At 45.3% G+C, this 14,957-nt stretch overlaps 1 pseudogene; it reads left to right on the forward strand.

The window, feature by feature from the left end:
• The first annotated feature begins 1,917 nt into the window (after window positions 1-1,917).
• LOC140845557 (dual specificity calcium/calmodulin-dependent 3',5'-cyclic nucleotide phosphodiesterase 1A-like) lies at window positions 1,918-9,812 on the forward strand (annotated as a pseudogene).
• Window positions 9,813-14,957: the final 5,145 nt, after the last annotated feature.

The following is a 14,957-nucleotide window of genomic DNA, read 5'->3' on the forward strand; positions in this document are numbered from 1 at the left end:
CTTTAAAGACAGCGATGTGGAGAGCTTCCTCAGCGGCATCAGTGAAGAGAAGGACTGTCCAGGTAGGGAACTACCTTGGGCCAGAGGAGCGGGGTTCCACCTGCAGCTCTGGAGACTGAGGATGGGAAGCGCGGTATCAGAAAGGCAAAGGAAACGTGTGGAGGAGCATTTTGTTCTCGTATTTTAAATACCCAATAGCGGAGGTACTATGCCTTTGGGTTTTGAGAGTACTGTGCCTATAATCAGCTTTTCTTGCTTTCTTACTTAAAGACGATCTTTCCTAGGCCAGGGCTTGTTGGCTTTGCCTCTGCAGAGCACCAAAGCCTTTGGTCCTGGGTAGCATGTGGTGGGAACAGAGCAGGAGGCTGCTGGGTTGGGTGTTCCTCTCGGATGGTGGCTCTCTGGCAGGACACAGCTGTGTCACCTGCACTTGAGCCTGCAGACAAGTTTTTCCATGGTTGCCAGGAGGGTGGGGAGCAGACCCTCCGCTGCACTTGCAGCATCCAGTGGGCAGCTTCCTGTCCTGTCCTCATGTTCCTGATCAAAAAGGTGCTCCCAGGGCTGGTGGCAGAGACAACATTTCCTCTCAGTCCATTGCCTGTGCTCCAGGATTGCGTTCCTTTTATGTGGGATCAGGTTGTGTGCACAAGGCTTGGGGATGTTTTGTGCGACTCTACAGAGTGTGATTGTGAATGAGTGGGGGTGTGTGTGAGAGAGAGAAAGAGAGATAGACAGTGGGATGGGGTGGTGTGTTTTTCCAGGGGATGTGTCACACTTACACTGAACTTGCCAGGATCAACTTCCTTAAAAAAAAAAGGTCCCTTTGCACTGCACATTTTACAGCCATATTGTCAAGGATTAGAGGTGAATTGAACAAAAAAATAGTATTTTCCAGGCAGAGAACTATGGTCACATTTCTAGAAGTAGTACAGGTGGTGGGTAGGGTACAGGGAGATGAGCTGTGTCTGTATGTCAGTTGATAAGGTGGGATTCTGAGTGTGTACATGTGCATGCTTCTGCTTCCCTAGATTTATATCCTCCCAAGCAGCACAGTTGCCAGTATGAACTTTCCCAGTAAGAAAAAATCCCATCACCTTGCTTCCTCAATAGTTATGTATGTCCACATGTATAGAATTGTACAATTTCAATATCTGTAATTCATTGTATGCCAGATACACCTCAAGTAATCTGAAAAAACAAACAGACACACAAATAAATAAAAAACCCCATCCCCACCCAGGAAAGTGTTCACAGGGCTCTCAAAGCAAAACAAATTTGGAGTCACCATGACTCAGCCAATAACAACTTCATTTCATAATAAACCTCACCTCTGAGTAGGCTGTTGAATTCTCCTCAAGGCTGTTTGTGCAATGGCTGTTAAACACTAGCAGCCATAATGGTATTTAACTGGTCTGTGGGAAAAGGCAAAATAGGCTCTTAGTTTCCTCTGAAAGCCTTTGCCAGGAAGGAAGCTGAGAGGAGGTCTCTAAGTGAGTAGAAATATAAAACAAGGTGACTTATGGTTTTGGCTTCCTTTTGAATCATGATTCCTCTGTGGAGAATATTGTAGTTTAGTAGAACCTCATCGTCCCGTGGATGTTCGCCACACGGAGAGGACGTCTCCATCTTCCCAGAGTGATCATTGCCCATTTTATTGGAAGCGTCCTAGGCTTCTGACCTGTCAACACGTCGAAGGTAACCTCCCCCCAACAGTTGGAACTTCAGGGTGATGGTTCTGCAGGTGAGAGCGAGAATGGCCTGGTGGAAATGGCCCGAGTGACAGGCTGAAGGAGGATCCTCCCTCTCATCTGAAGCTTTGCATCTGTAATCAATGTCTTGTTGAAGGGTTCTGATCCCACGGAGCCCAGGGAAGGTCTGAGGACCCAGGGAGAGAGCAGGGTGATGCTGTGGGTCAGCATGTCTCCAACAGGAGGAGGTACAGTGGGAGCCCCTTTCTCTCATAACCTTCCTGTTTGTGTTTGTGTCTTTAAAGACAGCGATGTGGAGAGCTTCCTCAGCGGCATCAGTGAAGAGAAGGACTGTCCAGGTAGGGAACTACCTTGGGCCAGAGGAGCGGGGTTCCACCTGCAGCTCTGGAGACTGAGGATGGGAAGCGCGGTATCAGAAAGGCAAAGGAAACGTGTGGAGGAGCATTTTGTTCTCGTATTTTAAATACCCAATAGTGGAGGTACTATGCCTTTGCGTTTTGAGAGTGCTGTGCATATAATCAACTTTTCTTGCTTCTTACTTAAAGATGATCTTTCCTAAGCCAGGGCTTGTTGGCGTTGCCTCTGCAAAGCACCAAAGCCTTTGGTCCTGGGGTAACATGTGGTGGGAACAGAGCAGGAGGCTGCTTTGTTTAGTGTTCCTCCGTGATGATGGTTCTCTGGCGGGACACAGCTCTGTCACCTGCCCTTTAGCCTGCAGAGAAGTTCTCCCATGGGTGCCAGGAGGGTTGGGAGCAGACCCTCCCCTGCACTTGCAGCATCCAGTGGGTAGCTTTCTGTCCTGTCCTCATGTTCCTGATCAAATGGGTTTTCCCAGGGCTCGTGGCAGAGACAACATTTCCACTCTGCCCCTGCACGTGCTCCCAGATCCTTGTGTAGAAGTCACGTGGTAGCACATCCTGGGGCATGTTTCTCTGTCCCTGCCCACATTCCACCTGGCACCTGCTTTCCTGGGACCCTCGCACTTGCCCAGGGGCCTCCATGGCTTCAAGGATGCTAGATGGCTGCGGGAAGGGCTGCTGGCTGCAGCACACCTGCTCTCATGGCCTACTGAGCTGGCTTCAGGTGCCCAGGCCCACGAACAGAGCCTGGGGCAGCAGGGCAGGGGGCTACTGGTCCTCTCAGATCCCAGTGTTCTGGCCACACAGTACCGCCCTGCCCCAGAGCCCAGCCATATCCCCATCCCATAACCTTCCCTCAGGCCTCCAGAGGCCCCTCCCTGTGGGACTTTTTGGGGCCCAGCACCAATCCTGGTGGGTACCCTGTGCCTGCGCCACCATGTTGTTCTTCACACACAGACTAGGGGTATTTTGACAAGTTCCTTTACCTCCAATCTTGTGTTTCATTTTCAGAAAATGTTTGGTGTTGTGAGATTTAAATGTCCATCAAGAACCTAGGATCATTTCAGACACAAGACAGTCACTAGATATGTGGGGTCTCCCACAGGGCCAGCACACCCCACAGGCGCTCCCCATGTAGGATGAACTGGAGAAGGTGGGGTGCATCTCCAGGCTTCCTCCAGTGTGCCCTCATTGTACAACAATATGGCCTGTAGAAGCTGACAAGGAGCAAGGAAATGAGCGCTAATCAGGAGAGGTGGGAAAGGAAAGCAGCAGGGGAGGGAAGGAGGGTGGAAGGCAACTTCAGGCCCAGAAATCCAGGGACACAGAGACGGCCTCTTGGGGGACAGGGCGACATGGGCCTTCCTTCATGGTCCGTTATGGAATCCGAGGGCTGGGACTGGCCTGGAGATCAGAGACCTACTCCACATGGCAGGGGCGAGGCAACTGAAGCCCGGCAGGGGATGCAGAGCTGGGGATGGAACTCAGTCTGGGGTTGGGCCTCACCATCTTGTGAGCAGTGGGGCCCAGGTTCTCTCCTCAGGCCTGACTCTGCCTTTTCCTTCCCAAGGCCTTCCTGTCATTACCGTGGAACATTATTTTGAGTATGTGGAGGACTCCAATGAATAAATCGACAATCTGCTTGTAATTTCTCTCTTCTTTTGTGACGCTCTTCCTGAAGGACCTGGTCTCATCAAGGTAGATGGGGTCCTTGGGTCATCAATGTCTATAAAATCTCTCCAGCCCTGATCACGCATTTTCTTAGCATTGACCTGGTTTCTGACCCCCAGTCTACAGTGAGACACTAAAATTACAAATGATCCATAGGTATCACATATAAAAATAGGTCCCACAATCAGCAGCAATCAACCCAAGGACCAACCAAGTATCAACAGTTTTCAGCCCAGGAGGTAGGCCTACTCCTTGTACGTTAGCCTTGTAGGAAGTTGACTGTAGTATCTAGCAACCAGCTCAGGACTTTAAATAACCCTTGTAACAGTTGGCCCCAAATGGCTGTATTTATAACAGAGCTTCCCTGTTGGTCTCCATTCCCAACTTAAGACCAAAAAGAGAAAGCCAAATATATACCCCTGATAACAACAGAGGATGCCCTGTACCTGGACTGCTCACTGCAGCTTGCCCCTGCCCATGGCCCCCAATCAGAGCAGAAGTGAGGCCTTCCCATTCCCCACAATGATGGTTTCCCACTCCTCTGCCTGATTCTGAGTCTCTGCCACAACCCAAGTGATGGCGGTTGACTTCCTTGCTCCAACAAGCTCTGAATAAATATCCTTTGCTTATTCTCACTTGGTTGGCTTTGTTTACAGACAGTTCATCGTGGGGTCCTCCCAAGACCCAGCGTGAGCTGTCCATTGCTGCAGAACCCAGCCCTCAGGCAAGTGTGTCCCCTCTGAGGCCCCCGTGCCTTGCAGCCTGCAGCTTGCCGAGGCTGGGATGATGTGGTGAGTCAGCACTGGATCTCAACTGTGCTCTGTGTGTGAGTTTTCAGGCTATATTTTCTCAGTTTGGGGCCTGGGTTTTGTTTTTGGTCTCCATGTGTTTGACCTCCTTGGTGGGATCTGGACATTCTTTCATCTGTCTTTGGTGTTACAGCTTTGTGTTGTGCTGGGCAAAGGTGTGTCATGATGAGAATCAGAGGGTAGAATGAGGAATGGACCTTATGAATCTTGTTTGAGTTGGCCTCTGGGACCAGTGAGTTTGACTGACATCTACCTGGATAAACTTGGCTGAAGGTCACTGATCAAACCATCTGTCCAGGTCTTCTTCCATCTAGATCCTGTATCCTGAGAGAGAATTCTATCTGGTTTTCCACTGGCTGAGGAGATTGTAAAGTCTGTGTTCAGAGGCAGCCAACTGTCATTTTGGGGCCCCAAGACACGAGGTGCATAAATGTTACATTTCTAGCAACCATTACCAGCTCTTTTGGGGTTAACTAAATCTAAGTCCTCTCCTCTGGCAGGAAAAATCCCTACTTCTTCCATGTATGCACTGCACTCCTAATTCTTGTGCCCTTTGTAAATGGCACCTTCACCAAGTATGATTTGGGTCTTCAGTGCCAACTTCAGAGAATGCTTGATTTCATCAAAATGTTCGTTTGAGAGGTACCTTGGAAAAGTAGAGAAATAAGATTCCATGTGTCCAATGGGCAGCACATTTTTTATTGATATGCTGGGGTCTCCAAAAAAAATTGTTTTTCTTTTTCTCCATTGGTTTACTTTTTTTTTATTAAAAAAATTTGACTTGATTCTCCTTTGTGCATAAGAGTATGAATCAAAAATTGTTTCCCTAACAAATTGGCCACAGCAAGTGAACAATTTGACAAACTTAAGCATGGATAAACTAGACTCATTTCCCCAGTGAACCTGCCTCTCTTGTCCTTCAGTTGTGTCCCTCTACCCACTTCTCCTTATTACCTTTATCTTTATAACACCCCTCCTTCTGTACCTTCTCCCTCTTCTTCCCCTTGCCCAAGTCCCTTTCTTTTCCCAACAATTCTCCTAAAACATCAAAGTGCCATTTGCCTCCAAGGATCCCTCCCTTGCATCACTAGCAATGCAGGCAAATGTAGAATTTAAACCTTGAAACTGAGCTTAATTAAGGGTTATAAATAATTATAGGTTTCTTTCATTTTAGGAGACTTCAACACACCACTCACTCCAAAGGACAGATCACCCAGAGAGAAAATATGTAAGGAGATGGAGGCACTGAACAACACATTAGAACAGATGGACCTAACGGAAATCTACAGAACACTCCACCCAAAAGCAGCAGGATACACATTCTTCTCAAGTGCACATGGAACACTTCCCAGAATAGATCACATACTAGGCCACAAAAAGAGCCTCAGCAAATTCAGATTGATTCAAATTGTACCAACCAACTTCTCAGATCACAAAGGTATGAAATTAGAACTAAATTGTATGAAGAAAACAAAATGGCTCACAAACACATGGAAGCTTAACAAACATGCTCCTAAATAATCAATGGATCAATGACCAAATGAAGACAGAGATCAAGCAATATATGGAAACAAATGACAACAACAGCTCAATGCCCCAACTTCTGTGTGGTGCAGTGAAGGCAGTTCTAAGAGGAAAGTATATAGCAATTCTGGCCTGTTTAAAGAAGGAAGAACAATCCCAAATAAACTGTCTATATTCACAATTATTGAAACTGGAAAAAGAAGAAAAAATGAGGCCCAAATGCAGTAGAAGGAGGGACATAATAAAGATCAGAGAAGAAATAAATAAAATTGAGAACAATAAAACAATAGAAAGATTTAATGAAAGCAAGAGCTGGTTCTTTGAGAAGATAAACAAAATAGATAAACCCCTAGCCAGACATATCAAGAAAAAAAGAGAATCTACACACATAAACAGAATCAGAAATGAGAAAGGAAAAATCACTATGGATGCCACTGAAATACAAAGAATTACTACAGAATACTATGTAAATCTATATGCTAACAAGCTGGATAACCTAGAAGAAATGGACAACTTTCTAGAAAAATACAACCTTCCAAGACTGGCCCAGGAAGAAACAGAAAAACTGAACAGACCAATTACCACAAATGAAATTGAATTGGAAATCAAAAAACTACCCAAGAACAAAAGCCCAAGAGCAGATGGCTTCACCACTGAACCACTGAATTTTACCAGAAGACAGCATACCCATTCTCCTTAAAGTTTTCCAAAAAACAAAAGAGAAGGGGATACTTCCAAACTCATTCTACAAAGCCAGCATCACTCTACTACCAAAACCAGGCAAAGACAACACAAAAAAAGAAAACTACAGACCAATATCCCTGATGAACATAGATGCAAAAATACTCAACAAAATATTAGCAAACCATATTCAAAAATACATCAGGAGGATCATACACCATGATCAAGTGGGATTCATCTCAGGGATGCAAGGAAAAACCTGGACTGGATCACTGATGGAAGAACCAAGCGGCACTCAGAGGTCTTGGAGTGTTGAGGTTTATTTTACACCGGCGGGCTCAGAGGGAAGTAATCTCCCAAGGTCTGAGCCCTGAGCACAAGCAAGGGGAGCAATTTATATTATTTTGATATGTGGCATCATGGCATGTGCAGGGCAAAAGAGGAGCCTGGAGGAAGCTGGGAGTGCTTTGCCAACTGGAGGAAAAATGTGGTTTCCTGACCTTCATGGCTGTGTTGAATATTTTCCTTATCAAATGTAGTAACCATATTGTTTTTCATGTAAAACCTTCATAAGGGTGTATATCAATAATACCTTAATTAAAAAATTATAATAAAAAAAGTAAATGCAAGTTGTTATGCCAGCAGTCATTACAGCCCTGGGAATTTGGTACCTGCTGAGTAACTGAATGAATCCACGAGTCACCTACACTGAGGCATTGAGGTGACAGCTGAAATCAGAAAGAAATGAGCTCTTCCAGGGGGAGAAGGCGGAGAACAGCTTTGGACTGAAATCTGGAGGAGACAACCATGCGCCCTAATGCACAGGTACCTAGATAGTGTTCAACCTGGAAGTGACTGTTCTCATCACCTGCAGCTGAAACAAATGTTTCCTCCAGGACTTGAGTGACTCTCAGATTTTGGTTCTAACTCTTTAAACTGTTTCTCCCACTTGATATCAAAGCCCATTGAAGTTGGGTTGCAAACATTAACTGCTTTTGTCTGCTAAAGATTAATGATGTTTCTGATAGGCACAGTTCTGATTAATTGCTGTTGAAACTCCTGAGCTGAATGTCAAACCTGGGAAATTAACTCTTAAATGGACTTAAGAGACAAAAGGCCATGTATCCTTGAACATAATCCAAATCTAAGAGACTGCAAAAGAAAACACAAGAGCCAGTATTAAATTCATGGTGACATGACTGATCCTTGTTCCGTTTGGGAAAAACTACAAAGGCTCATCATTCTCTAGGAGACTTTCCTTTCATATTAACCTGCCTGAACTGTGAAAAATAGTCTGAAACATAACTTTTGACTGCACTCATTGAACATTTGTCATCCTCCAAAATTTTTCATTTGCAAATATTGATGTTCAGTCATATTAAAAGAACAAAATAAAAAGAAAATCCAGTCCATTAAAAAAAAACTAAAGTAAACATTAAAAGCCAAATAGCCAAATTCTTCCATCAGGAAGTGTGCCGCAGTCCAGCTGATCAAATGGCTAAAAAAAACCGCATCGTTTGTATCCAATAATAGTGAAGAAAATGAAGTTCTGGTTGCTGGAATTGACTGAAAAGGTCATGCTGTTGGTGACCTTCCTGGACCCCGCTTTAAGGTTGCCAAAGTAGCCAGTGTCTCTCTTTTGGCCTTACACAGGAGAGACCAATATCATAAGTTTTGATGGTGAAAACAAGAGTAGTAATAAATGTTCATATTCTGAAAAAAAAATTTGCTAAACCATATGTTTTTTATGTGTGGATAAATTGACCAGCTCAATCACTAAAGCCACCCCGCATCCTGTCCTTGTGCCTACCAAGGATGATTTTGCAGACAGGGAGACAGATGCATAAATAAAAAATGTGGCATGACCCTCTCTGGCCACAGCATACTGTGCAGGCGTGGCATGGAGCAAATAGCACCAGCCAACACCCTCCAAGTGGGATTTCCTGAAAAAAAATTCTAGGGAAATAAATTTGGAAAACACAGCATATTATACCTTCACCTTTCCCCACCATGTACCAATCACAGTTAATGTTAAAAACTTAAGCTTAGTTTACCAGATATGATCTTATCAACCATTTCAAGATTCCTGTTTCTTGCCCAATTTCCTTTGCAGAAGCTAATTTTGAAGTTGGTTATCAAAAATCCCTATCACATTTTGATTCATGCAACTGATGTCACTCAAACTGTGCATTATATCATGCTTCACTGAACTGGAAATTTTAGCAATGGTCTTTGCTGCTGCCAACCATGACTATGAATGTACAGGAACCACAAACAACTTTCATATTCAAACATGGTCAGATATTGCTATTTTGCATAATGATCGCTCTGACCTTGAGAATCACCACGTAAGTGTAGCTTATTGACTTATGCAAGAACAACTGAATGTCTTGATAAATTTATCCAAAGATGACTTGGAGGGATCTTCAGAATCTAATGATTGAAATGGTTTTGTCTACAGACATGTTGGGTCATTTCCAGCAAATTAAAAATATAATAGTTTGCAGCAGCCTGAAGGGATTGGCAAAGCCAAAACCATGTCCCTGATTCTCCATGCAGCAAACATCAGCAACCCAGCCAAATCCTGGAGGCTGCACCACAGTGGACCATGGCCCTGATGAAGGAGTTTTTCCTACAGGGAGATGAAGCTGAATTAGAGCTTCCATTTTCCCTACTTTGTGATCAGAAGTCAACATATCAGTGGCCCAGTCACAAATAGATTTCATTGATTTTATAGTAGAGCCAACATTTTCTCTTCTGACAGAATCAACAGAGAAAATTATTATTCCTCTTCTAGAGGAAGCCTCAAAAGCAGAAACTTCTTCCGATGGGGCAAGCAGACTATCCAATAAGAAAGGCCCCATGAACAATGGAACCTATTTCCAGGACACCTCCCTTGAAAGTGTGGACCTGAAGAGCTTCAAAAACAACCTGGTGGACATCAACCAGAAGAACAGAGGTGGAAAGAGTTAGCTGCCCAAGGTGAACCTGACCTTCCTAAGAACTCAGAAGATGTGAATGCTGAAGAAAAACACGCTGATACATGGTCACAGGTTTGAAATACCTTAAAGGCTTCCATTCTTTTAAATATGAGAGGTCATGTTATTTTTCCAGATACAAAATCTAATTGGTGAAGTGAATGTTTTGTAGAATATCATTAGAGAAAGTTTTATTTCAATGCCACTCTGATCCTTTAAAAAAAAAAAGCTGTCTTCTATTTTGAAGCAAAATCTTAAATATTTACTTTTTCAAAGAGTTCTTAATTTTCTCATCAATAAAAATGATACTTCATGAGACATTTTAGTCCTTTAAAAATAAAGCTGCAGTCCATAGGGAGGTTTAATACTGACTTATTTTTCCATTTCATGTAAAAAATATGAATGTTTACACTGGGTGATAATAATAAAACAAATATATATCATTAAAAAAATGTGCATGTAATTTCTCTATTTTTGTGTGAAGCTCATCCTGAAGAACCCAGACTCACCAGGGAAGATGGAGTCCTGGGATCATCAGTGTCTGTGATTCTGATTCTATCAGCTGAGGCGAGGCGACTGCAGCCCCTGGGGCGATGAGGGGCTGTAAACAGAATTGAGTCTGGGGACTCCATCCCAGGAGCAGTGGGGCCCAGGTTCTCTCCTCCACCCCGACTCTGCCTGCCAGGTCACTTCCCTCATTGCTAAGCACTGACCGTTCACCAGGGCTGGTTGCTGAAGGCCCAGCTCATTCATTACAGAGGACCATGGGTTGAGGGGGCAGGGAGATGGCTTGGAAAGGCTAGATGCCCATTTCTTGATCACAGATTACTTTTTTGTGAATCCTGACTGCACCCCTTTTGGTCTTCTTTTTCATTTTGCAACCTCAGGTTTCACATGAGCAACACTGTGGTTAGTACATTACCCCCTATTATCAAATAGTGACTCTATAGCATCTTACTATGCTATAGAATCAAATGCTGGGGGGGGGCAGGTGATGGGGGGAGGGACATCTGTTTTGGACCCCCCACCCCAGTCCATTCGGAGGTGTTCATCTGGAGGAAGGGCATTGCATTCTGGGGTCAGGAATTGAAACCTGGAGCCGGGTGTTGGGTCAGAATTTGAGCCATTCTCAGGGCACCAGCTGTCCCCCTTCAGCAGCCCTGGGACAGAAAGATGTGAGGAAGGGCACGAGGAGAGGGCTTGGTTTGGGTGCCCAGGGTATTATCTCATGTCCAGGCATGCAGGGGTCTCTGTCCCAGGTCTCGGCTGCCACAACATAATGGTGACTCAGTTTCGGCTAACCTGGTCCAGGACTTTTATGGGTGCACCTTAATCAAGGCTGACCAAAGTCTCTGTGAGGAGCATGAACGGATGGGCATCTGGCTGGTCTCCTCTCTGAAGGGGGCACCCCCTCCCTTGTCTGTTGTCACACCATGTTCACAGACACGTTATGGGGTCAGGGCACAGCAAACCCACAGTTCTTGACACCATGATCAAAAATTTCAGGAATGAATGAATTTTTAGAAAACTACAGAGTAAAATGAACTCCTAGCAGGTTGAAAACCCTGTGTGAATCTGTATAGCCCACCTTTAGTGTAGGGTGGCCTCCAGAGGGGGCCCTAGATGTCCCAACAATCCACCAAGTCTAACAGGTCATCACTAGAAATCCAGGTCATCCTAATCAGTTCCCATACATTAACTCCCAGTTAGGAGTTGCCCAGACCCTTCCCCCTTGGGTGCGATTCACTTGCAGCAGGCAGGGACAAAGTAGGGTCTTTGTCGCCTCAACAAAGCAGCCCACAAAGAATCAACAGAAGCCTGAGCCTCCGCAAATTCTTGCTGGTGATACAGAGGAAGAGCCAATATTGCCCCCACCTTATGCAATCCCAAGGCCATCAGCACCCAGCTCCTGGTCTCAGACACCCTGCCACCATCAGCCTCCCCACCAACTCCAGAACCAGTGGACCCACTCACCCCTGGACCAGCAGCGAGACTGCACTCTCGGCCAGGAGAAGGCGCCCTTCAGATGCCGGTGCAAGAGATGTGGGAGCCTGAAAGGTGTAATAAAGACGGGACCATCCAGCCTGGCCGGTCCATGCTTTTACTATCAACCCTTCTCCATGACTAACCTGCTCAATTAAAAGCACAATTCCCCATTGGAAAAGCCACAAGCCCTGGCTGATCTCATGAAATCCCTCTTCCAAACCCATCAGCTGACCTGAAAAGACTGCCAACAGTTTCTCTGCCCCTGTTCAAAACAGAAGAGAGGAGGCAACTGGGGTCCTTGATTGGGGTGCATGGGCATGCACAGCCACCCACGTTCTAGGGGAAGGGTCTCTTCTACCATCTATGCTGGGTACCAGTGTCATTGACAAATAGATGAGGCCAGAAGAGGCAGGAGGGAGGAATCTCCAGCCCTTTGACCTACAGGATTCCAGGATAAAGGTGGTGGGTAAGTACAACCCATTGACAGGCTATGCTCAAGAGTTTTTAATGAATACCTGAGGTTCACAAGCCCTCCTAACATCAGGCTTAGAGGGAGGTGGGAAAAATAGAACTATTCCTACTGGTTCCATGGGGAAATCAATCTGTCTTGCCATATTCCAACTCTACTCTGTCCTTTGACTTGGGCATGGAGCACAAAGCCAAAGGGGAAGGGTCTGCTTTCTCCCTACCCAGTTACTCTAAGCCCTCCGGATCATGCACACTCTCTCTCACTCAATTCATGCATAACTCTTAGATTTTTTTCAAAGACAAAACTGTGAATTTACAAAATCTGCACTTTACCACTTATATACCTACCTACATTTGTTGTTTGTAAAGATCCTTAAAAGGAGGACATAAACTGAGGTATCTCATGGTCAGTCAATGCCTGAAGCTGACCATCTCCCACCCATCCCGATACACAATAATAGAATGCGGCAGAAATGCATCACGTTCTTGCCAACGCTCTATGCTGGCTGAAGGGAAACCAAAAACACATGTCGGTAACCCGCCACTGGGAACAAACTGGTTGCTGCTATTTTTGACAACTTCTGGGGTCATTTTTCAACCCTGCCTCTTTCAGGAGAATTTCACCATCTGTCTTTAGTCTGCTCCAGGATTTCTTAACACTACTGAAATCTTGTGCTAGATAATCCTTCATGGCAGGGGTGGGGGTGTTGCCTTCCTAGGTATGGTGAGAAGTTGAGCAGCGTTCCTGGTCTGACCCCACTACTCTCAATGCCCACAGCACCTGCATCCCAGTGGGGACCACCACAGGTGTCTTCCGGTCATTGCCCAGTGTGTCCTGGGGACAGCATCTCCATTGGAGAACCGCTGCTATAGAGTCAGGTCACCCAGCCCCCACAGGACACCAACCTCACATGCAGGCCTTCAGCCCATTCACCAGTGCCTGCCTAGATTCCTGGAAGATATATTGAGAGATCCACCTGTTTGGAGGAAAACTAACCAATTTGGAAAACAAGATTCTGGAAACATTTCATCATTCTGATTCTGCTTTAATCCCTGGCCCAGAAAAACTGCTCTCAGGAGCTGAGGATCGAATTAAGGATCCATCCCTTTCATTCTGCTGAACAGAACCAAGTATTGGTTTCTTCTGGTATCTTAGGCATTTAATAAAATTCTGAACACACGCACATAGTAACACAGACTGGAAGCTCCCATTACGGCAAGTTGTATGCACTCTCAAGGTGCATGACTCCTGTCCTCTCACCTACTGGTGAAAGCCATCAATGAATACCCAGAATTCCTGGTGATCCCTGCTTCTAGGCTCATCCAGAATAATCTGCTCTGAGATAGCAGTTTGCTCTGGAACAGTGAGAGCTATCATGACTCTTCTCAACAGACAAAGTGAAATTACACCTGTATCTCAAGTTTCTATGCCCCTGTTACATTTTTGTCTACTTCAGCGTATGAGGAAGACATGCTGCGATGTATCTGTGCGGCTGCCTCCTGACCAGCATTTACCCTCCCCAGCAAGAGACCAGGCACCTTGGCTCTGCATGTGCCTGTGGCGCTACCAATTTTCACACACAGCAAATGCTCAAAAAGATCTGTTGAATAAATGAAAGCTTCAATCCCCCCCATTCATGCAACATTCTCTAATCCCCCCCACAAAAAATGCAGAGCATAAGAACGTCACATATTGAAATAGAGTATGATGTCATCTGTGAAAATAAAGATGCATCTTCTTTAAAGAACACTCTGGAATTGTACCTAGTAGGCAAGAAACATCATTAAACATAGTGGTGATTTGTGATGGTCACACAAACTACAGACTGATAAGTGTGCAAACCCACATGAAGATGGTTTCTATTCTAAGCACAGAAAATAAAAGAGAATGTGGAGAAAAAGAGAAGCGTGGGATACAGAATGTTTCTTTCTGCAGAAACATCACATATAAATGTATGACGACAAGATCCTCTACCTATAGGCCATTGTCCGTCTGCACCCACACCCTAAGTGCTTTGCCACATGTTAATGGTCCCCATGTACAGACTCACTAATGAGAGCTGTGGCAGGCAGAATTCTACCTCCCCCTCACCCCTGGAACCTGTGAGAACAGTGAGATACTGCCCTTGTGGGTATGTTTATACAGTATGGTTGACTTTACTAGATGGGCCTTATTTAATCTAATGAGCCCCGTCAAAAGCTTACAGTTTTCTCTGGCTAATGACAGAAGAAGAAGTTGGAAGGATTCAAAGCCCTGACTGGTTGGGAGGTGCAGGTGTAATCATAAGAAAATGTGGATGATATTCTAGGAGCTGAGACTGGCCCGTAGGTGACAGCCAGCAAGAAATGGGGACCTTTGTCCTACAACCACAGAAAATGGATTCTGCCACGGCTATGTGCACTTGTAGGAGGATCCCAAGCACCCAAAGGAGAAGGTGGCTCGCAGACACTTTAATCTCTGCCTTGGAAGGCCTCGAGAGCCATGCAGTGCCAGATGTCTGACCCAGAGAACAGTGTTGTTTTTAGTGCCACATTTGTCATAACTTGTTAAGCAGCAACAGATAAAGGATACAGAGCCTTCCATGGAAAGTATTTGGGGAGCAAACTTTACCAGAAGATCAGGAGAGCACTTGGAAAAGAGCAACTTGTCCTCAGAGCTAGTCAACAAACATTAGTTAGGCCCACCTCTCCTACTTGGTCTGCAGGTAGCTACCAGCTCAACAATGTCTGCCAAAGCTGACTCACTGTGTTAAGTCTTCATTGGTGCTTGAC

The sequence above is a fragment of the Manis javanica genome, chromosome 2, assembly GCF_040802235.1.
Source record: "Manis javanica isolate MJ-LG chromosome 2, MJ_LKY, whole genome shotgun sequence".
Taxonomy (NCBI): Eukaryota; Metazoa; Chordata; class Mammalia; order Pholidota; family Manidae; genus Manis; species Manis javanica.